Genomic DNA, 25,720 nt, shown 5'->3' on the forward strand with positions numbered 1-25,720 from the left:
TGAAATTTGCCCATATTTCTCTCATTTATTAATTTGATATTAAATATTCATAAAAATTTTAATGAGTCCAACATTTGTCACTCGGAAAAAATCATGCTTTCTGGCTCATCACAATCTTTATGAATTTCACACAAGGTACTAAGTAATAAACCAACATTATAAACAACATTCATGCACAAATATTCAAGTCAATCTATAAATGGTTATTTCATTTTATTTTCAAACCGAATTTCATCACGTTAGATCTATTGTATAAAACTGAAAAATAATGTTAAAAAAGTGCAATACCTTTCGAAGTTTTCTTAATAAAATGCTTAATAGAAGCAGAATCAAAATTTTCATGACTCCAAATCTTTGCTTTTAATCATATTTTTACCTTTATAAATTTTATGAAAGAAAGAAATGAAAAAAAAAAACGGTTATTAAAAGCAAGCATTTTGATTACAATACCCATTTATTTGAAGAAAAAATTTACTTTTTATGGCAGAGTTCATACCTATATCCAGAGAAATAACAAAATTTTAAAGCATTATGCTACCATTTATATTAATATTTTTTATTACGTTAACTTTATTATATTCATTTCCTTATTATTATTTTACATAGTTGATTAGTCTTTTCAGTATAACTGTTTTTTTTATAAACTATACTATTATCGAAACAAATTTCAAATACTTAACTACAATTCAATCAAAACAAAATGAATTATTAAAATTATTTTTTAAACATTGTCTTGAATTTTTTAAAAATTATTCTATTTATCTATTCTATTATACTTCCCCTTTCTTTAACTATTCTATTATCCCTATTCTTTAACTATTCTATTAGCCCTATTCATTAAATATTCTACTATCCCATTCTTTAATTATTCTATTTATTTATTCAATTATGCTTCTATACTTCATCTTTTCTATTATGGTCCAATTTTCAAACTATTCCATTATCCTTATTTTTTTTATAAATTTTAATATCCCTATTCTTTAACAATTCTATTAACTCCCTTCATTTAATTCTAAAAAAAAGTAGCTACAAAACTTACCTCAACCAAATCTCAATTTGTTATAAGAGATTGATATTCTATTATTATATTTATCTATTCTGTTATGCTCTCATTTTCTAACTATTTTATTAGCCCTATTTTTTAACTATTCTATTATCCATATTCTTAACCATTATGTTTTCTCCATTCTTTAACTATTCTAATATACTTATTACTTAATTATTTTATTTATCTCTTCGATTATGCTCTTCTTCTATTATCCCTATTATTTAACCCTCCCATTATTCTATTTACTTATCCTATTATGTTCCTATTTTCTAACTACTCTATTATACCAATTCTTTAACTATTCTATTATCTCTATTTTTTTATTATTCCATTATACTATTACTCTTTTCTATTACGCTCATATTTTTAAACTATTCTATAATCCCTATCCTTTAATTATCCTGCTATTTTATTTCTCTATTCTATTATGGTCCTATTTTCTAATATTTTCCTATTGTTTAACTATTCTATCATCCCTATTATTTAACTATTCTGTTATTCTATTTATCTATTGCTATGCTGCTATTCTTTAATTATTATATTACCCTCTTCATTTAATTTTTAAGAGCAAAACCAAAATCAAAAGTTGCTACAAAACATTCCTCAACCAAATCTCAATTTGTTATAAAAGATTGATTGCAAAATTTCTTCTTTTCGTGTGTCTAAAGGTTCAATCAGAAAATAAGTTATAAAATCTCAAAAAGAGAACAAACTTGGAGCATTGAGAAGTGGAGATATGAGCAAGCAAAAATAACAACTAAAAAAATTCGACAGAGATAAAATAAATAAATAAAAAGGGATGGACATGTTTTCATCAATAGGGAAAAAAGAAGACTAGAAAATGAAGAAAAGTGAGAAGAGAGTGTATCAGCAGGAACGTGTAAAACAGAAAGAGAAATAGACAAGAACAATGACGGAAAATATATCATGTGCTACAGAAAATCAAAAAGTAGGTAGATTACTGGAACGTACAAAAGTAATGATGACAATAGCGTGCCTTACCAAAAGAAAACAATAATGAAGTCTGTCGATACTGCTAGTGGAAAGCGAAAAAAAATCTTTTATACTTAAGAAGTCACGAAAGATAATATCCTAAAATAAATAATTTAAAAAATAAATGGAATTTTAATAAACAAATACACTTAAATGACAAAAAAAAACTTAAAGAAAAAAAACTTTAAAAAAAAACTAAATTCATTACGAGACTCTTGACTTTTTTTTAATACTAAATATAAAATTAAATTTTGTGTAGTAAATTTTATGGATAAATTTGCTATGAATACATAATATTGCATCAGTATTGCGTTTTCACGATAAAATTTAAAAGGTATTGCTTAATAACATTTGATCGTAATGTTCGAATTTTCAGGTATTACGAACCAATCTTGATGTTTCAAAGGACTTGCATTAAATAGGCTAGTTTACATATTTAAGCTGTGAAATCAGATGCAAAGGAATTTTTTCCCTGAAGGAAACATACCTTTTTTCGAATGATTTGAATTCTTGTTCTTCAAAATAAGGAAGTATCTGAAAAGATATTCCGAATAGTTTGACAAGAGGAACAGATAAAAGTTCGAACTCATCAATGTTAATTTCAATTTTAGCATATCTAAACTATTTAAAAGAGTCTAAAAATCTTTAAATAATGTTTTAAAATTTGTCTATCCAAAGATTCAGTGGGAAAAATATTTATTTATAACTATGTATTAGTTTTTAGATTATGTATTAATTTTAAAGTGGTCGAAAGAATTGAACTGTAAGGTGCACAAATATTTACAAAATTTTAAATTGTAAACGTTATAACTGGCAAAATTAAACATTTCAAGGGAATAAGTTCAATATTACTTTCAGAAATGTAAATAAATGACTTTTATGACATTTCATCTTTCAAAAACTATTCGACTAATTTCTCTAAAATTTTGCATTTTGTCATTTGAAAATACTTTTAAGCGGATATATATATCTGTTTTAATCTATTTCACTGAAAGCATCTTGGTGAAAGATGAAAAATAGAATGCTTTATATTTTTCTTTTTCAAATATCACTAAATTTTAATCAGACTAGAATTCACAATTTTATACGTAGATATATATTTTTTCTCTTTAAATGAAAACACAGCGACCAGAAATCATAAAATTGTTGAAGCCAACTTTTTTTTCTATTACTTAATTATTAATTCGTGGAAGAATTTATAGATTCCTCTATAATCTATGGAATGTGCTGTTTCAAGTTATCCATTTTTTTGAGCGTCCTAGCATTTGATGCCAAGCAAGAAATTTTTTAAGCTTACTTGTCAACTGTTTCGACAAGTCACAAACTAGTTCTTCCCCCCGAAGATCATACAGCAATAATTTTGTAATCAATTTTAAATTGATTTACAAGATTTGTTTAATTTTTCTGAATATTTTCAAAGTTATAGCAAAACAGCTTAAAAAATAGTTCTTTATAAAAATATTCAAATCTCCATAAATATTAAAGAGAGGTTAGTAAAATTTCGTTCAATTATTGCATGTACTAACCAAAATAATAGTAATAAGTTACAACTTTATTACTACATTTTATGACATAGGGTGGTCGTTTCCGTTTGTAATTTATTGTCGATTCCTTAAATCTCAAAAAGCTTTAAACTTCATTGATAATAATGAGAAATCGCAATATATAATCACTTCTAAATTTATAAACTGATTCTCAAAGTATTTTTCAAGAAATGTCAAAAAATGTGTGAGTATCGAAGTGTTTCAATTATTTTGTCCAACCCATATTATATATATATATATATATATATATATATATATATATATATATATATATATATATATATATATATATATATATATATATATATATATATATATATATATATATAATCTTTTCATCAGCCCACACGATTATATCCGCAAAAAAGAGTGCTTTCTGATATTGTATCAATATAGCCAAAGCGAAATATATTAATACAATAGTGTGAGGAGCACTTAAAAATTTTTTTTACAAAAATTACAACAAATAAAATAGAGCACAGTAAGTAAAAATAACACGTAAAAATAGAAAAAAAAATGAAAGAGAAAGAAAAAACAGAATAAAACAAAATCTATAAAGCTAGTAGCGAATTCAAATGTACTTACATGAACGGGAAATTTTTCAAGAATGATTTAAAAAATATTTTCGTAACAAAATTGCCAGATTGCAAAATATGAAAACAAAAGTGCAAATTGAGTGTAACTAGATGAGTTTTGTTTTAAAGTGTCGTTCTTACTGAAGTGCGTTTGATTTGTTAGTTATCAAGGATGGGCCCGAATTGGATGTGCGCAAGGTAATATTATACTGGATAATTTAAAGAAATTGACCATAAATAATTTTAGAAAATATATATTTATTTAAGAAAAAAATATAAAATAAAAAAGAGAAACATGAATTGCCTGTTTAGCACATAATTTTAGCCACGGATTTGCCCGAAATGGATTTGCACATGGAAAAATTTTATTTAAAAATTGTATGTTACATGTATGTTAAATTTTATTTAAAAATTTAACATACATACATACATACATACATACATACATACATACATACATACATACATACATACATACATACATACATACATACATACATACATACATACATACATACATACATACATACATACATACATACATACATACATACATACATACATACATACATACATACATACATACATACATACATACATACATACATACATACATACATACATACATACATACATACATACATACATACATACATACATACATACATACATACATACATACATACATACATACATACATACATACATACATACATACATACATACATACATACATACATACATACATACATACATACATACATACATACATACATACATACATACATACATACATACATACATACATACATACATACATACATACATACATACATACATACATACATACATACATACATACATACATACATACATACATACATACATACATACATACATACATACATACATACATACATACATACATACATACATACATACATACATACATACATACATACATACATACATACATACATACATACATACATACATACATACATACATACATACATACATACATACATACATACATACATACATACATACATACATACATACATACATACATACATACATACATACATACATACATACATACATACATACATACATACATACATACATACATACATACATACATACATACATACATACATACATACATACATACATACATACATACATACATACATACATACATACATACATACATACATACATACATACATACATACATACATACATACATACATACATACATACATACATACATACATACATACATACATACATACATACATACATACATACATACATACATACATACATACATACATACATACATACATACATACATACATACATACATACATACATACATACATACATACATACATACATACATACATACATACATACATACATACATACATACATACATACATACATACATACATACATACATACATACATACATACATACATACATACATACATACATACATACATACATACATACATACATACATACATACATACATACATACATACATACATACATACATACATACATACATACATACATACATACATACATACATACATACATACATACATACATACATACATACATACATACATACATACATACATACATACATACATACATACATACATACATACATACATACATACATACATACATACATACATACATACATACATACATACATACATACATACATACATACATACATACATACATACATACATACATACATACATACATACATACATACATACATACATACATACATACATACATACATACATACATACATACATACATACATACATACATACATACATACATACATACATACATACATACATACATACATACATACATACATACATACATACATACATACATACATACATACATACATACATACATTTTTGTTTGCTTCGCGAACAAAATTAAAGTTGTTTTCCTGTAGATTAGATTGTAATTTTTCTGCACCAACATGGCATAGAGAGAATATGATAGGATTATAAAATGTCAGATGTGCTTATTATCAGCATTATAAACTTATATAAGGAAATTTTAAAATAAACAATATTATAAGCTTATATAAAGTTGACCAAATTTGTGATTTTGATTATTAGAAGGGATCAAGCTTGTTGTCGCGGTAACATTGACATCACCTTTAAAAGTAAGACAACTGATCCCTTTACAAGAAATTTCATGAGATGGGCAAAAAGCTGCCATCGCAAATGCAGAGTTGTACAATCGAACATTCTGTTTAAAGTTTATTGCATCAGAATGGCTGCCAAGTAAAAGATCCTTTAATACTTCTGGATATTCCAGATTGGAGAGCTCAACTTTGCCATGATGGCAGCAATTAAATTTCATTCTGCCATGTTCTGCTGGAAACGAAAGAGCACCACAGTTTATACATTCATCACTAAATGTTTCCACGAAAAAAGGGGGTATCATGTCTGATAAAGACTCACCAAGGTATTCGATTTCATTTAAACGTCTTGACTCTTCAACGTTTCTTTGCCGCGCATTCCGCCGTCGCGTATTGATAGCACTACGATTATTTTCCAGGTAATTTTGTGCTGCTAAATTATGTTCAGCTGTATGTCGCTGTCGATATCGCCTAAGATATTCACAGCGATCCATTTTTTATAAAAGATATAAGTATTTTAAAGTAAATTCTGTTCAATATATTTTGATAATTTGGAATGTAAATAGTTTTTTGAGAGAGTTTTGATTCGTGCTTCCAATAACTCTACCCGATTTATAAGAGCTATTAAAATTTATTGGAATTCTAAAATAAATAACTGAGTTCTATCAAAACAAACATTTTACTATAAAACTTTAGAACAATTATGTTTTTACATTGCCACTCAAAGTTATTAATAAACACTGGATAATATTGCGTTAATGACATTTTTATGTAATGACGTTATAAACAATCGTTTGCATAAAGTTTAGTTCATAATAATCATATGTAATCGTTTGCATAAATTGTCGTTCGGTCTTTTTATAGCTTTACGTAACAAGTGTGAGATTTGTTTTTTGTTTTTTTTTGGAATGGCGATGTTATAATTTTGTTGTTGAGTTAATAAATCTTCCTTTTTATAAACGGAATAGTACAGTTTTCTTGTTTATTTGATTCGAAATCCTCTAAGTTTTATTTGAGGTCAGTTTGCATTTTGTATTTTTTGACAGCATTATTAAAAATTATTACCTTTTCAGACACATGCGTTCCCAATTTTGATTGGCTGTCTTGTGCGTTACAAACCAGAAGCCTTCTGTGATTGGCTATGTGTTATCATTCCATTCTCTTCTTATATTTGCAATCATAAAAATTTACAATCAAGTCATAGAAAGGGTTTTTAAAGCTGCATTTTTCTGATAACGTAAAAACTTGCTAGCACAATTAATTTTATGAACACTTTGTCTTAACTTTTGTGCTATTAAAATTACTCAAAAATTGAGAAGAACAAGAATGAAACCTTTTTATAAAAAGAAATTTCTCATTGAGATATGATACAGCAATTTATTTTTGGAGGAATATAAAAAATGTTTTACAAAATTGTCCCCATTTATAAAGTGTTTTTAAACGTAGCTTAACTGAATCAAACTCTTAAAAATAATCTCAGAATATTTTATTATTTAGAATATTTTTTAGCTGTGACTTTTAAATGAAGAAACAAAGAGTAATCCCATAAAATAGAACTATTATTTTAGAAGAATGAAGTAAGTATAAGAATATTAATCAAAGAAAACATATGTTGGTTTCTTTAAAACTATATCAATGTCGTTAACTCTTGTCCTCTGTAAGCTGTTTTCACAAATTTGATTTTTAAGATGTTGGAACTACAAATAAAACATTGTTTTTATAAAGTAAGTTACGAAAAGTACAATAAAAGTGCTTGTAATAAAAATGGGTTATTAGTACGATTTAGTTTTTCCAAATTAAACTTGCAAAATTCAATACTATTTAATTTAATTACATAAATTTTCCTCTATGAAGCAGATGTAGAAAATAGCTTTATTATCATAATTTTTTTTTATTTCCTTCGAGAAAGAATCTGAACTGGCAAAATTAAAAAGAAAAGATAAATAATTTTTGATCCAATAATTGGAATTTTTTGCATTCTTCACGAAAGTTTACACGAGATATTTTAATTAATAATCTTGAACAATGAATTGAGTTACGACATAGAGCACAAAAGCATATTTTCTCTGTGCAAACGCACTTTTTTTCGAATGATTTAGATTCTTGTCTCTTAAAATATTAAGTCTGGAAAACTTTGGAACCGCAGTCTGGAAACTGTGATCCAAATAGTTTAGTTAGAAGTGGAGTCGAAAGTTCGGGATAGTGTTCTTTTCTTACTTTTTGTAATGTTCATTATAATTCTCAAATTAAATAAATCAAGTTTGTATATTCCACAATTGCCCAAAATGAATGACAAGGAAAAAATAAAAAAAATATTAAGGTTTAAATTGACGTAAAATGTTTTTAATTGTAAAATAAATGAAAAAATTCTACCCAATCGAACCACCTAGTTATATGAGCCAAATTTTTAAGTACATCAGAATAATTTTTTCTCTCATGGACACAAAATAATAAGATTACTTTGGTTTAGAAACAGAGCTTGAAATGATCATCAATTAATTTAATTTAATTTAAAAGTTTTAGCATGTACTCTTATACACACTGTGTTCCAAAGCTTCAGATATTTGCTTGAACGAAATTTTTTCAGTGTGATAACAAAAAAGTATGGTGCTAAAAAATGTTTGTATACTATAAAAAGAAGTACGTTAAATTTACAGAAAAAAAAGCTGTCAGATGCTATGCCAGTGTAAAATCGTTTATTTCGCTGAAAAATATTGTTATTTACAAACAGACGCCTCTTTTATAAGCAGATAAGTACTGTAATTTTAACCAACAAACTCTATCATTTTAACAGGAAACTGTTATTTTAACAAAACAAAAGAACTCTATAAAATATTTGTGTTACTATTGTGCAAGCCGATGACAGAATTCGCATGATCAGTCAACGTTGGAATCGAACCCGGGTCACCTGATTGGTAGGCGAGTACTCTGTCCCCTTTGCCACGACATCTCTAGCATTTGGATATGAAAAAAATATCTTAAACTATTTTTTATCTTAAATGTTGTTCTAATATTGCATAGTTAATTATTTGTTAAAATCATATTTTAGTGTAAAAACGTTTAAAAGTACAGTGACCCACTTTTGTAAAAATGCCTAGCAATTTAACTTACCAAAAAATTATATCTAAAGACAGATAATAATTAGATGAAGCATCAATTTAACAATGAAATCGAATCTCATTTTTATTTATACCATATTCAAAACAATAAAATGATTGCTGAAAAAAGCAAGTATATAGAAAATCGTAAAATGATTTGAAAAAAAGAAGCTATCTTACGGTAAGCAAAACTGCAACGTGAAAACTAGTATATGAATTGACCTTTTTAATCCGCTTATGATCAGAGTGAAAAACAGACAAAAACTGTTTTGTGAAAAACAATTTTAAACCGTCAAATATACGGAAAAATCTGTAATAATACGGGCATTTTTTGCAGTGATCGGGTAATGATTAAAAACAAAGAAATCTGTATTTATCTCAAAAAACAGTAATTTTCAATAAAAATTTTTTTTTTACTTTTTTACTGAATTTACAGTTATATTTTACAGTGTACCACCACCAACAGGGAAAAAATTAATTTAAGTAACTTTTATTCAATTAAATGGAATTTCTCGTAATAAGATGCAATTTTAATAGCTCGAGTGATGTTAATTAACTGTTACAAATGATAACTTTTAAAAATCGGACACACATACGTACTGTTTCCAAACAAATACATTAAAAAACCTTGAATATCTTTTGAGCAAATGAGCCTTTCTTGTATCTCAAAATGACACTAACTAAAAAATTTCTTCTGAATTGGCGACAAGGATATATACTTATTTCATTTACATTTCTCAGTGACTTTCCTAGCCCTGATTTTTCAATATTACAGGGCTAAAATTCATTTTTTTAACTGATTTAGAATATATCAAATTTTTTTTTGTTTCCCTTCATATCTAATTAAGAATTAAAATAAATCTTCGTTTGTCAGAGGGAAAAACTAATTCTAACTAAACTAATTCTCCTGAGAAATGACGCCAATATTTCTGTGTAGACGTTAAAAAATGGACACCAATTACGATCACTTCTTTCTTCATATGAAACCTTAATCTTTGATTAAAGAGCTGACTTCTTTATAATCAAAGTTCCCCGACAATATCTCTAGTTACTTTTATCAGTCAATCGATGCAATGTGAGCTTCCGAATTCTTCAAACATATTCATTACTTAATTTATTGCTAAAAATGAATTTTGACTCATTTCCAACTTTTCAACTGTTTTTTTTTTTTCTATTTAGTTTTATTTCTAATTTCACATTAATTTTTTTTTATCATATTCTCATTAATTTATTTTACCGATGCACAAAAGTATTTCGAATTTATAATGATGATTTTGGAGCTAGCAATGAAAGTGGAAAAAAAAACTTCTTTTCCATTGTTACTCTTAAAGTTTAATTATTTGTTCTTTCGTGACTATTTTAGTTTGAAAAAAATACTATCAGTTGTAAAGAAAGTATTAAAATAAAGAAATGTTTTTCATTTTGTTTATGATTATTTCAAAATAATATTTTGTCTTTAAATTTTGTAACTTGTTTTGCACTTTATGTTCATATTATTATTTATAATGTAACATAAAAAAAAGGAATGGGGAATAAGGGGAATAAGCCTCCTGTTCACTACCGCTCACCGATCCCGAAACTTTCATTAACATTGTTTCTTGGAATGAAGCAGTTTTTTTCTACAAAAGTTGAAACAATTCCCTTAAAGCATAAAGGCATCGTTTTATTACAAATTTGGTGAGTATACAATCACAATTTAATATTTTTTCGTTCCAAACAAGCTCATATATTAAATACAATTTGTGCAATGTATTACATTGTGCATGAAGCTAATTGAATTTCTTAATAATTTAACGTATCCTTTTGATTATAATTGAAAATATTATTTCAATGTCAATTTCGCCAAAAAATAATAATTTTGAAACTGTTATTTAGACGCAAAATTACACACGTTTATCTTAGCGTATTACGGTAATATCATAGAATTGCATTATAAAGAAACAAAATATCATAGAATTATCTTATAAAGAAACAAAATATCATAGAATTACATTATAAAAAAACAAAATATCACAGAATTACATTATAAAGAAGCAAAATATCATAGAATTACATTATAAAGAAACAAAATATCCTAGAATTACATTATAAAGAAACAAAATATCACAGAACTACATTATAAAGAAACAAAATATCATAGAATTACATTATAAAGAAACAAAATATCATAGAATTACATTATAAAGAAACAATTCTCTTAATTTTAACTCTTAATTAAAAAAACAATTAAAATCAAAAACGAATTCATTTGTGCAGCAAAAAAAATAAATATTATGAAAAAAACCTTTTAATTAGAGATATTATTTTATAAGAAAATGATACCTTTATGATTTATATATATTTTATCCTGATGATAGCCAAAAATAACGAAAAATCAATATGGGAAAACTAGATCCTAACATGCAATTTTCTGGTCAATAAAAATGCACCGATAACAATAAAAAACTGTGTTAGATCATTCTATTTATATGTTTTTTAAAAGATATTTATTTGCAAGTAAATGTTGTATTAAACAGCTCTTTCTCCAACCTACACTTGTTTGTTATAACGAATTTTTATAAATCATTTCTAAACCAGTATGGTTTTCTTACTATTATTTAAATATTTTTTTTTCTTGTGTGTACGCTACCTTTAATTTATTTATTTAATAAAAAACAAAAAAGACTGGTTTGAATTGTAAAAAAATATTGTGCCTCTTTTATTTTAGTAAATATTTTAAACACCTTATTTGCACACTTATGATAAATTATGATCTATAAAATAAAATATGCATCATGGATTGAGGCAAAATCTTTCAAATTTAGGGACACATCGATCGAAAAAAAATTCCAACCGTTTTTTTAAATTAAGTTTTGAGATGAAGGGAAAAGAGCATTAAAAAATGTTTGGTCTTGTTTGATTAGAAAATATTTTAGTTTCGAGCATAAACTTTTAGTAAAATGTTTTGTTACTTTGCATGTAACCGTGCATTTGAAATTGCTATGTTTCCATTTTTTTGTTTTTTTGACTCATTATGTTTCGAAAATGAGCTTTTTCTTTTAAAATAATTACTTTAGATTTAAAAACTGTTCTTGGTAAATTTAAATTCATCTCAATGAATTCTACATGAAATTCGAGAATTATAAATTTAATATGACATTAGATTTAAGACTTTGACTTTTGTTTCTCATAACTCATCTGTATTGAATTCCGCCAGTACACACGATTTGTTAAAACAGTTCATAAAACAAAGGTAGAACATATGTATGCGGTATAATGTAGAAAGAATTTAAACCCCTGCCACATACAATAGTCAATAATTATTTACATAATAAAAATGTTAATTTGATACACGGAGAAAAAAGTTCTTGTAAAATTAACGTACTGTATGGTAATGATATTTCAACTAAATAAAAAATTTAATTATGGTTAATATAATTAAAATATACGATATTTCAATCTATCATATGATAACTTTTCTATTCGTATGGTAACTGTTTGCGGCTAAATTTTTAGCAAAAATTACAAAACTGAAAAGCAAACTTAAAATAATAAATGATTTTCATGCCAAGCTCTAAGGTATCATAATAAAACTCGAAATTTTACCACATCAAATTGTATCACCCATTATAAAACAATATTGTCAATTTTACCATAACCATTACCAAAGCTCTTCGGTAAAAATTAACGAGCTTTTTGGTTTTCCAATTGAGCCCGAAATACGGTAATTTTTTCATATTCTGGTAATTTTGACCATACTTTTTTTCTCAGTGTAAGTATAGACTTAATTAAAAAACATAATTTTCTAGCGAAGCAACAGGTGGCTAATTTATATTATACCGATTTAAATTAAGAAAAAATTATCTAAATGCTTATGAGTTATAAGATTGTACTCTTAAACGGCATAGGAATAATTATGTATTAACAATTTAAGGGTATATGTAGAAGTATTATGTAAAAGTAATAAATTTATATTTATTGTTTATTGTGTTAAAAGGTACACTTTATTAACTTAAATTATAATGTGATAAACCTATGTTTTGAAATAAAAAAAAATTTAGAAAGTGAATTCTATATGTAATCAGAGATTTTTTAAAATTATATTTCATTTTATATTAAATTAATGACTTTTCACTGGACTATTATAAAAACATTTTATGGATAAAAAAAAGTTAAAATACTATAACACAAGTTTCCTCATTTACATCAAATGGAAGGGGCTAATTTGCTTTTGCGAACCCCTTTGCGAATTGCTTTTTTCCGGGGCAACCACGTTTTTTTTCTTTCCTCTCATACTTTTTTCGTCTTCATTTCACCCCTTAGTATCGGCCATCTTTACCGGGGGTACGCTGAGAAACTGCGCTTGCAGCATGGCGCACTCTGCTGTTCTTCGGCCGACCCCACATTGCAGCTGCGCGGAGGTCCTTGCGCAGCCTTAAGCCGATCATTCTTCGATAAACAAACAGATTTTTCTCAGAGTAGAAGAACGATTGAAGACCCGAGATTCGATTTCTGTTATTTAAGTAGCAAATCACCGAACACAATAATTTAATAATCGTAGCATAAAACAATTAAGTGGCGAGAACGGCTCGCGGTTACGACTCACGTACGGAAAATCGATAGTTGATGTTGTGGAGTAAGATGGTGAAAGGATGATGACGAGTTATATCTTTGAAGTGACCTTGTTCCAGCATCACAAGAGACTTTTTCGATAGAAAAATGTCTCCCAACTCATCTACCGATTTTCTTGAATGAGAGGAGCCAAACACCCCTCACTGTGGAACTTAAACGAGCGATAACACGTGCCGGAATCCAGGACTGATCATTGATTGTAGCTCCTCCTCCTCATCCTGGTTTCGGTGCTCCTTTTTTCGGGAAGCGGCAATTACCGTCTGTAATTTTCATGGTATGGAGGACACTGCCCTTTCGAATGTGGTCAAAGCTAGGCAAATCTATCAAGAGCAACAAGCTAATCGTAGGTAAGTGATATATTCTAATTACCGATGGGCGAGGGGGAGTGAACGTGAACACGAGGTGTCCGAGGAATGCTTGCCGCGATGCTGCACGCCAATTTCGATTTCAGCAATGACATCCCTGAGGATTATTGGTTCATATCACGACCCTTTCTTACGTTGAACATTTCTTTCTTTTCCTCCTTGTTTTATATATTTCAGTAATAGCATTAGTATAATTTGTTATATAATAATGTAAGAGAATGCGTTATTTATGCTTTCGTATTTGTTCGTTTTTGTTCTATAAGGCGATGATAGAATTACCAAATTTCCCTTCTTAAATTTCTATTTTATTCTGATTTTACTTATCGTCGTAAGATTTTTGAAATTTTATACTGGAATTAAAGTAAAAGTTTATTTTTTGTACAGTTCCAGCATTCTTTTTAAAATTTACATTCGGGGCCAAACTGGGTTTAATGATAACATAATTCAAGAATCCTTTCTTAAAATTATATTCAGGTCGAGCCTAAGTATATTAAATCGTGTAATTCTAGCATTTCCATTTATTTAATAAAAAAACAAACACTTTCACGGCAGGAATATGAGCGAAAACGACCCAGGAATGAATTTGAAGACACCGGAATATTTTATTTCAACCTAAAACATTCCAAATTTCTTAAAAACATAATAAACTAACATAATGTTATCAATTTTAATGATTATTTCATTTTATAACCATCGTTGAACAACCTACCCAATTTTGGACTTACGATTACTAATATTCGACTCTGTAGCCTTGTAATTTTGAATCTAATCCAGAAGACAATTGGACTGATGGATCAAGATTGGGAGAAATTTGCCTTCGTGGAGGACTTTTTCTTATGAAACTAACTTTCCTTTGCGTTACATGGAGAGGAAAACCAGGAAAACTTCCCGCTGTTAACCTAACTGCAAGGGAACTCAAACCATCATCCATCTACCACTAAGGACATTTTACGTCAGCACTGTGGTGTGCTAGCCAGGTGCGGAATTCGAATCGACCAGTCATTGATGGGATTTGAACCCGGTTCACCTCATTGGAAGGCGAGCACTCTATCCCCTGCCCCACTCCGGCTCTTTCATGATTATCGTAACTTTTAGAAACTTATATACGCCTTTTATGTATATATAAAAAAAAAAGATTACAAATTCATTTTGTTCATTTACGTTTTTTCCCCCTGATGGACTCTATTTTTCTTCCTAAATGGAGGTGGAGGAGGAGGGACATCTCGAATTCTCCCTGTTCTGCAAATGGCTGATTTTGAACTGTTAGCATTATATTTGAAGTAAAGCGTTCTTGCAATTTCCCGTTGTGGTCAAGAGAAATTATGGAAGTTAAAGCTTCACAATTTAATGGCCATCGGCATTTTACTGGTCAGCAGTTTAACTAGCGTATATTAAGAGAGTATCTCATGTTATTTTTTTGCATAAAAATAATGAAATATTGCAAAATAATAATCATTACTATATTCAGAATTGTCCCTGAGGTTACAATATGAAATACTATGTTTAATTATAAAGAAAGAAATTTACTTGGTTTAGTTTGGTTGAAATATTACTTTAATAATTATAAATTTAAAAGAAGGGTGCTGATTATGAAAGTGAAATGGAATTACTCTGTCAAATTATTTGTAATAAGTCATACAGATTCATGCTTTAGAATAAAAAAAACGTAGTTTTCCAAATCCTTATTTTAAACTAATAATAATGTCGTAACCTGTAATACGCCGTTAAAACACATTAATTCTCTGTGCTTAAATTATCATACTAAGTACAATAAAGTTTGGTCTAGGTCTGCGGTTCCCATTTTTTTCGGATACGGAACCCTAATTAATCAACCTTCTTTTGACAGAGCCCCGACTTTATAAATATAGTTTTTTAAGATAATTATGAACGCTTTGATCCATAAAAGATTAATTTTAAAATAATTAATCAGATTAATTAAGATTTGTTATCGTTTTAAATTAGGTTTTATGTTCGACCGTTAAATTTGCAGCCTTTGTTGCCCTGTCTAGTTATGAGCTGAAAAAGATTAAACTTATGATTCACTTTTATTATGACTTATGAAATTTATTATTATTATGATTTTTGAAATCTGAATAATGACTTACTTTGAAATTAAAACTAAAAAGAACTGCTATAAGCGTTAAAAATGGTTTTTAGAGAAACATATTTCTTTAAAGAATTCTGTCATTTTTTTCTGAATCGAAAAGTGCAGTAGAAAATACATATGCAATATTTTATAAATGCTTGTACTTTTCAAAATTCGCCCAATATATTGTTATTGGAAATATTATATTTTCTTTTCAGAAATGCTCTTTCTACTTCATTGGCATTTTTTTAAAGTAATTTCATAAGGGAAACCGAAAGATTAAATAAATTATGAAATATGGGTTGTATTTAAATATAATCGGAGGTTTCAAAACTCATTATTGGTTTCTAAATAGTACTAACTCACGGAACCCCTTCAACTCTTCCCCGGAACCTCAGGGGTCCGAAGAATAAAATTTGGGAATCGATGGTCTAGGTCTTTAATGAAAATATTTTTTTTTGTATAATGATTGAACAATTAATTTTTAACATTCATGCAAAACCTTTAATAAAAAAATGAATAAAGTTCCTTTCGTATAAACACTGTGTTTTAAAAATTAAAAAAAAATTACATAAAAAGTAAGTTTTTTTAATATAAAGAATATATTTCAGTTTTTATCTAGTTGTACAATTGTTTGAAGTAAAAAAAAGTTGAAGTGGTTTAATTTTACAATAAATATATTATAAAAGAAAACGGAAATAAACACTGCAAAAAATAAGACACACAGCATTATTAGAATAAACTTATAATTAAGTATGTATTTGAGTTTTACATTATTCATGAAGTAGTAAAAATTATGGTATATTTTAAAAGTTTAACTAATAAATAAGGAATATTCGTCGGTGAGGATTCGTGCTCCAACATATCCTTGCAGACTTAGTAACTTTAATATTTTTAAAAATGAGCTAAACTGGTTAATATTATAAATTAAACCTTTTAAATTAATATTTCATTGTGTTACGATTGAGCTTGATTACTTCAAATGTGTAATCGTTCATTATAGAAACTAAATTTTTAACTAGTTTTGGACACTATTCGTTATTTTTCTTCGATTCTATTCACATTTGCATATTTATATTCTATTTTATTTTATTTTTTACATAAGTAATCTTTATAAATTTAATCAAAGACTTTAAATTGGATAGAGGCAGGATTTCTACAGTGTTAGTCTATAGAAAATATTTATTCTATTTTTTTTTGGAAGAAATTTTGGTTTTATTGAATGAACATTGGAAAACTTTTTGACGATTAAACAAATTGCTAAATATATGCATACCATGTGTTCTATATTAAGATAAAGAAATATTTTATTGAGTATATGGAAGCTTTGAGTAAGAAAAAATCAAAATAAATGGTGGAAATTGATGCTACAAAATTTATATCAACTTATTTTAACAACATCAAAAAAAAAAAATCTCACAAAAAGAGCACCCAGAGTATCACTCTCTAAATATAGGGTGTCCCAAAACGACCGCATAAACTCTGCACAGCTAGATTCCTCGTTGGGAGTTCATAAAAAATGCCCGAAGAAGCGTTCCTGTACGATCCATAGTTTACGAGAAAAATACGAAAAACAAAGTATGACGTCACTGCCAGTGCAAGAAAAAACACTTTATTGAACATATCAACAGCAATATACTATGCACAATTTAAAGATGTTCAAAGTGTCCGCCGTGCATGTCGAGGCAGGCTTGAGCACGCCGTGGATATGTCCAATAAAGTGTTTTTTTTTCCTTACACCGGCAGTGACGTCATACTTCGTTTTTCGTATTTATCTCTACGCTTCTTCGGGCATTTTTTATGTACTCCCAACGAGGAATCTAGCTGTGCAGAGTTTATGCGGTCGTTTTGGGACACCCTATATATAAGATTCTATGTTAAGAAATGTATGAATAATGCATTACATTTATGTATTCGGATACATTTATGCATTTATGAACATTTTATGTATTTCTACCTACCATAAACTTATGCTAATTTTTTGCTCTTTTTATGAAAATTTTGCTGGTAAATTAAGAAACATTAATGGTAGGTTTTTCAGATTGTTTTGTTTTAAATGTGACTCCTGTTAGTAAACGAGAACTGCCTTAATTCAAAGGTTTAATATCTATTAAAAAACAGGCTTTTTAAATGTGACAAAGGTACAACAACTTGTGGTTACTTTAGCCCAGTTATTTGTTTAGCTAAAATTGTATTGTGAATTATATACCATGCCAATACACCCGTTTTAAGAGTCATTTTACAGAAATGTTTGAAATGAAACTGAAATGATTGAAAAACTGGTGATAAATTTGAGATAAATAAATGAATGTATTTCAAACTTATAGTTTCATCGAAAGATTTCCCGTCTTAAGGAAAATAAATTTCAAGTTAATTTTCATAATACTATCATAAAATCATTAAAATTCATTTCATCAATAAAAAGAAATCTGTATTTAGCATTGTAGCTAATTTATTTTTCTCGGACAACATTTTCAACGTATAGGTTGATTAAAATTAGGTTGATATTTTAGGTTGATTAATTTTCATTATCAACACACCTCCCATTTTAATAGAAATCTAGTGAAAGGCACTGTATCTACTGAAAGTGGCTATAAAATTTTAAATCAAGTGTATTTTATTCAGGTGTTTCTGTGAAAAATTTAAAAATTAATTTCCAAATTTGTAGAATTTACTAAACACTTGTTATAAAACAATAATTTATACCTAAAACATTTTTATTTAGCTGGAAAAAAGACTCAACTTTTAAAGAGGAAAAAAAAAACATTTGTCATACTAGCGATATACAGCAGATTTTAGAAATCGTTTGAGAGTCTTTTGATTTCGAATGAAATATGAAGAGGCATTGAGTTCAAATATTATACAGTGAATTATTTACTCAACTACTGCTAATTTAGTTGATAAAAAAATGCTTAGAATTTTTTTCTGATTTTTGATTTCTAACATCAAAATGTACGTGTAAATAAGGAATTTTAGTTGATTGTTTCGTGACATTTGAAATGCTTTCTTTTTTAGTATATTTAAAATGACTAACAAAAAAGAAATTTTGATAAAAAATATTTCCAAAATATCAATTTATTGGCATGTATTTTTTTCAGAAGCGAATTATAAGAAGTTAAAAACTAAGTATTTTAGATTTTTTTAAAATTTTTTTAATAATGGTCAGAGTATTAAAAGAATAGAATTTTAAAAAAAATATCAGCTTTATAAACAGGCAAAAAAGAGAACCAAAAACAAATTTAATTAAGATTTTAAGAGGATAAAATTTTAAATCAAATTGATAATCCTAATAATATATCTAATTTCATATGCACGACTAATATATTAATTTTATGAATATGTCATTAATTTTATAAATATGTTATGAAATTTTATAAATTACATTTTTTATAAAAATTTAGTTTTATAAATTATATTTTTTATAAAAATTTAGTTTTATAAATTATAATAAATCAATTTTAATAACATAAATATAACTAATTGTTAGTAACTTTTAAAAACTATAAAAGAAAATCTAAAACAAAGTTTTAATTTAGTAAATATTTATCTTATCTTAGTAAACATTTATCTTTAGTAAATATTTATCGTCATCTTAGTAAATATTTATCGTTAGAATATTGTAAAGTTCATTAAAATGTAATTTATGGCAAGTAAAAATTTAAAAAAATATCACTATTTCTTAATTCTCGTGATAAGAAATTGCAGCTCCCATTGCTTTTGCAGTGATAATTACAAGCAATCATGATCACAATTAATTCTAATTTATGTTTATGATTAAAATTATTCACTGTAACAAAGATAAGTAATATCTAAATTGCAAGTAATAAGCTAATATTTCAATGTACTTTTAATTTATTTAGCATTTCATCGAACTTATATTTAAATATTTTTATATAAAAATAATTACTTCAAATTCAAATTTTAGTATTTAAAGTTAAAAATAAATTCTAATATAAGCCCTAATTTTATGAAAGTAAGTAAAATGAATAGGGCCAAGAAGATGAAAGAGAATGGAGACGAAGGAGATAATTCGGTACTTTTCCAATTCGTCGGCGCAATTCATTTTGGTTTTTTTATTTATTTATTAAAAAAAGTCACTCAAAATAAAATAAAAAGTTGAATTTACATGCACTCAGTAAGTTTGCATTGGCCACTTAATGGCATGCACCGGCGAAATGGAAAAGTAGCGATAATTCTAATAAAAGCTTTCAAATGAAGACAATTCTGTCGCTTTATTTAATGATTATTTTCAAAGTATTAGACTGTTTCTACATTTTCGGAGAACTAGTACAATATTTTTTCTTTCTTTTTTAAAATATTATAATTTTTCAGGAAAAAGTTTTGGTCCTTAAGCAATATTTTATGTTGAAGGAGAGGGTTTAACCTTTTTACACGTTCTACGAAATAATTTTTATTTTCAGCACTTATGTCAGATTTACAATTTAAGGCAACTGTTAAAAGCTAAGTTAAAACTTTTGGCTTAGCTGCTTCAAATAAACAATGAACAGATATCTATTGTAAAAAAAGGAAATATTTATTACGTTATAAATAAAAGCCCACCTTGTAAGTGATAGAAAACAAAAAGAAACTTGCCATGTGATCAGTAGAGCCATAAACAAAAACTGAACTAATCAATGCTTAGTTGCGTACTTACACTTCAAGAAGAAGATCACGGATACCCATGTGATCTATAACGTCATAGCTATAACGTCAGTGGCAGCTGATAATTTGTAAGCAAAATGGAGTGTTAAAGTTGAGCAATGTTTCTCCACATAATGAATGAATGTTAATTAACTTGAAGTTAATTAAATACAATGCCGTATCGTAAATTGAATTTGCTAAAATATAATTCTTTCTACGTCTCTATCTTTTACTTAACTTGGATTTATTATTTATGTATTTTATTGTAACCGTGATATACTTTTGTTTTTTATGCCTGGTAACTTTGATGCATAATTAGTTTGTTTATATTCCACAGGACTTCGTGCCTATCGTTCCGTTACGAAAGAAATATATAATGAATAATTAAAATCGTTGTGACATAAACTTTGTGTAATAATACTGAATGTGTCACTTGAAACTGAATGTGATACTTGACGGGCTTGGTTTACACGAAATTGAATGGAGAGAACAGTTGCTAACGTTAACTAATGCCACGTTTCAGCTAGCGATCATTATCGAGATACCCAAACGAAGTCCCTTACAGGTATCCACTAGAATTCTTTAAAAGAGTAAAACGATATGAAAATCGATATAAAAAATGATAAATAATAATTACACTTACAAGCGATAAGTTTTTTGATGCAATACTTTACAACCAACAAAAAATTTCATCTGTAGTTTAATTTAAAAAATTATATCCTCTGTAATTAAATTAAGATGAAAATAAATGGTTAAGCTTAAAACCATTTGAAATTGAAATTATCCCAAGGTACAACAAGATGTTATACTTTTGGGACAACAAGTTGGTTACACCATGGAACAATTATATTTGGACTAAAATTATGCCAACAAACAATTTAATTTTTAAAGTGCCCCACTAAGAAAATACATACTGCAGATACATTATACGAAGAACATAACATTTTCAGAACACGCCTTATATTCAGCAACAGTCAACGTAGTATCGCTATGAATATAGTGAACATAATTTTGTAGGACTTTTAACTTCCTATAGCATTTATGTCAACAAGAATGCTGAATATTAATACCACGTATTTCAGAAGTTATATTTCCAATTTGATAATGCAGATATCTTTATTTTTTTTTTTCAGTTATAGAAAAGAAAACAAAAGCTGAAATTTTTTAGCAAATTAGAAATTTTATTAAGAATTATTTGTTTGAAATTTTTTATTTTGTACAAGATAAAGAAGTTCACTGTTACAAAAAAAGAAATAGAAAATTACTAAATTACCGTTCATATGGTAACGGCTTACCGGAAACTCTAGTTCTCAAAATTATAGCTCTTATTACCACACACTTCCTATAGCATTCATGTCAACAAGAATGCTGAATATTAATACCACGTATTTCAGAAGTTATATTTCCGATTTGATAATGCAGATATCTTTATTTTTTTTTCAGTTATAGAAAAGAAAACAAAAGCTGAAATTTTTTAGCAAATTAGAAATTTTATTAAGAATTATTTTTTTGAAAATTTTTATATTGTACAAGATAAAGAAGTTCACTGTTACAAAAAAAGAAATAGAAAATTACTAAATTACCGTTCATATGGTAACGGCTTACCGGAAATTCTAGTTCTCAAAATTATAGCTCTTATTACCACACACTTCCTATAGCATTTATGTCAACAAGAATGCTGAATATTAATACTATGTATTTCAGAAGTTATATTTCCGATTTGATAATGCAGATATCTTAATTTTTTTCAGTTATAGAAAAGAAAACAAAAGCTGAAATTTTTTTAGCAAATTGGAAATTTTATTAAGAATTATTTTTTTGAAAATTTTTATATTGTACAAGATAAAGAAGTTCACTGTTACAAAAAAAGAAATAGAAAATTACTAAATTACCGTTCATATGGTAACGGCTTACCGGAAACTCTAGTTCTCAAAATTATAGCTCTTATTACTACACATTTAGTAAGAAATACAAAACTGAAAATTAAATTTAATCGAGTAAGGGATTTTTATGCCATGCTCTAAGGCAGTGGTCGGCGAAGTGCGGCTCCAGAGCGCATGTGGCTCTTTGGCTCCTTAAGTGCGGCTCTGGCGCAAATATCCACGGAAGGAGCAATAATATTTCCATTAAAAATAAAAAACTTAGTAAGAAAAAAATTACATCTTATTTTGATAAATTAAAATTCTTCTATAAATCGAGAACATGGATAACTTTTTGTTTAAGTTAAAAGATAGATAGGTATATTGTTGTAAAAATACGTAACGAACATCGAATTTAATTTTATTAGTTTTCGTAAACGTAAACACAAACCATTTACAAGCTACCGGCTGAAATTGTTCGTATGTTTTCGGGGCACTCCGGTGTGATACAAAGGTACCACAAGCATGCGCGCATACTTTTTCTAAAGTAATGGGGATACAAATTGGCTTAAAATTAAAAACAACAACATACAAACCTGACTTACCCAAACTTTCCAAGGAGATGCAAGCACATTGTTCGCATTAATAAATATTTATTAAGTATGAAATTTAGTTTTAATTAGTGTACTACTTATTTAGTGTAATGAAAGTTTACTAAACAAGCAGATTTGGCTCCCCTCCATTTTGACCATACTTTTTCTTTCTCAGTGTAGGTACAATATGCATTACTATCCCAAAGTTTATTCACAATATGATTTTCAAAAAAATCATTGTTCTCTAATAATTGAACATTTCAAAATCTTCTCTTCTATAACCAAATAAGAGCCTTGATGGCTGGTCGATACGAATTCCGTGCACAGTTCGCACCGATCACAGTGCCCCTTGCCGTCAGCCTAACCGAGGAAGGTTTTCGTAGTTTTCCTCTACATGTAACGAAAATATGGGTTAGTTTCCTCAAAAAGAAATTTCTCTCAATACTTGATTCAGGAGATTCCTTGTCTTCTGGATTTGGTTCAAAATTTCAAACCTACAGAGTTAAACACTAATAGTCATAAACCCGAAATTGGGTAAGCTGTTCAACGACGGTTATAACCAAATGAAATTCAGCAGTATAGTTTTATAAATTAATAGCCAACAAATCAAACGAATGAAAAAAAAATTGCTTTAAAGTGATAAATTTTTCATTATAACTCCATGACATTAATTTAGTACATCGATATTCACTTTTGTTGTGATATCATTTAGTAGTTATAGTCATAATTAGTAACAAAATAATGCCTATGCTGCCAATAGGGGTTAGATGATGCTAATGTCTCCTGATACTACATAAATTTAAAGAAATGCAAATGAAATTGCATTCATATACAATTTTGACATCGTGACACCCCTTATACATTTTTTTAAAGTTTGACCTGATCGTTTAAATTTGAAATATAAATATACTGCATTAAAATTAATACTTTCCTTCAACAAAAATAATTATCCAGGTTGAAATTTTCTTTTATATTATCAAAAGAAAAATACATAAAGCTTTCTAAGGTGAGCTAAATTCGGTTTCGAAAAATGTTTTTAAAAAAGTCTTTGCATTTTTATTGCCCAACATTAGTTTGAAAGGATAAATTTTTTTAAATTAAAGCAACCAAACCAACCCCTAATAGTAATTTAAAACTCTTCAGGTAAAAAGATGTAATGTTATCATGTTATTGAATCCAGCGATTTCAATAAGATAATCCTAATCAACTGATTCAAAACACTGATTCGTATCAGTTTTACGATGATAATTCGGATCAATAATCAATATCCATATCTACTGCTAATCTGATCGGAGCAGAAATTTGAGAGTTTCAAAAAAAGCAAATACTTAAATAAAATTTTAAAAAAATTATATTTACTGTTTACTCGTATATTAGTTAATAATAAATAACTGAGATAAATTTTAATTAATAGTTATAAGTGATTGCTTGATCATGACCCTGTTTATTTCTACTTTACAAATCGTAAATGAAAAGTATCAAAGCTCTATAATCTTTCATATTTTTCAGAATTGGGCAACCTTTACGGTTAAAAACTGTCTTGCAGTTATTTAAGCAGCATTTTATAAAATTTCTGCAATTAATTTAATGGTGTGTAAAAACGTAAACATTTTACCCAGAATTTCGAGGAAAAATTTGATTAGGATAAAATGTACTATTTATTGTACCATCTTTACTCACTGTTAAAACTCATTGCATCTTAAAAAATTGATTACATTTGTATAAAATAAATTTATAAACAAACTAATCTTTTTCAGACTAAATAAGAAAAAAAAATCCCATTTTATTCCCAAGAAAGGATATTTTAATGTTTCTCCTTGAAATCCTAAAGAAGAAGCTCTACGAGTAAATGGAATTTCACCTCAAAAAGCATATTTATTTTCCTAAAAATTCCAAAATCTCGGTTTTAGCGACTCCCTGTACAGTTTTGTTTTCTACGAAAAACATTCGCCTTCATCCAATTCGAACCACTTTCATTTCTTTGAGTTTGAACAGGGAATGGTTGTAAAATAAATAAAAAATAAAACAAAAAGCTTATAAAACTTCTCTCCGAAGTATCACGGTGCGAAATTGGGAGGGGTGGGGGGATGTTCACCTCCACCTATTGGT

General features: G+C 27.3%; 1 protein-coding gene across 12 annotated transcripts in view; it reads left to right on the plus strand.

The window, feature by feature from the left end:
• Window positions 1-25,720, plus strand: part of sif (guanine nucleotide exchange factor still life) — a 156,705-nt gene that overhangs the window by 22,216 nt on the left and 108,769 nt on the right. For 2 of the 12 annotated variants that reach the window (XM_016074959.4, XM_071180816.2), the window contains exon 1: window positions 13,773-14,414. The exons of 6 other annotated variants lie outside the window; for them this stretch is intronic. The gene's annotated coding sequence lies outside the window, so the exon portion shown is untranslated. Of the gene's footprint in view, window positions 1-13,772; window positions 14,415-25,720 lie in introns of those variants that run through there. 4 more of the 12 variants (XM_071180815.2, XM_071180819.2, XM_071180818.2 and 1 more) reach the window with 2 other exon arrangements.

The sequence above is a fragment of the Parasteatoda tepidariorum genome, chromosome 8, assembly GCF_982258835.1.
Source record: "Parasteatoda tepidariorum strain Cologne lab strain chromosome 8, Ptep-v5.0, whole genome shotgun sequence".
Classification (NCBI taxonomy): Eukaryota; Metazoa; Arthropoda; class Arachnida; order Araneae; family Theridiidae; genus Parasteatoda; species Parasteatoda tepidariorum.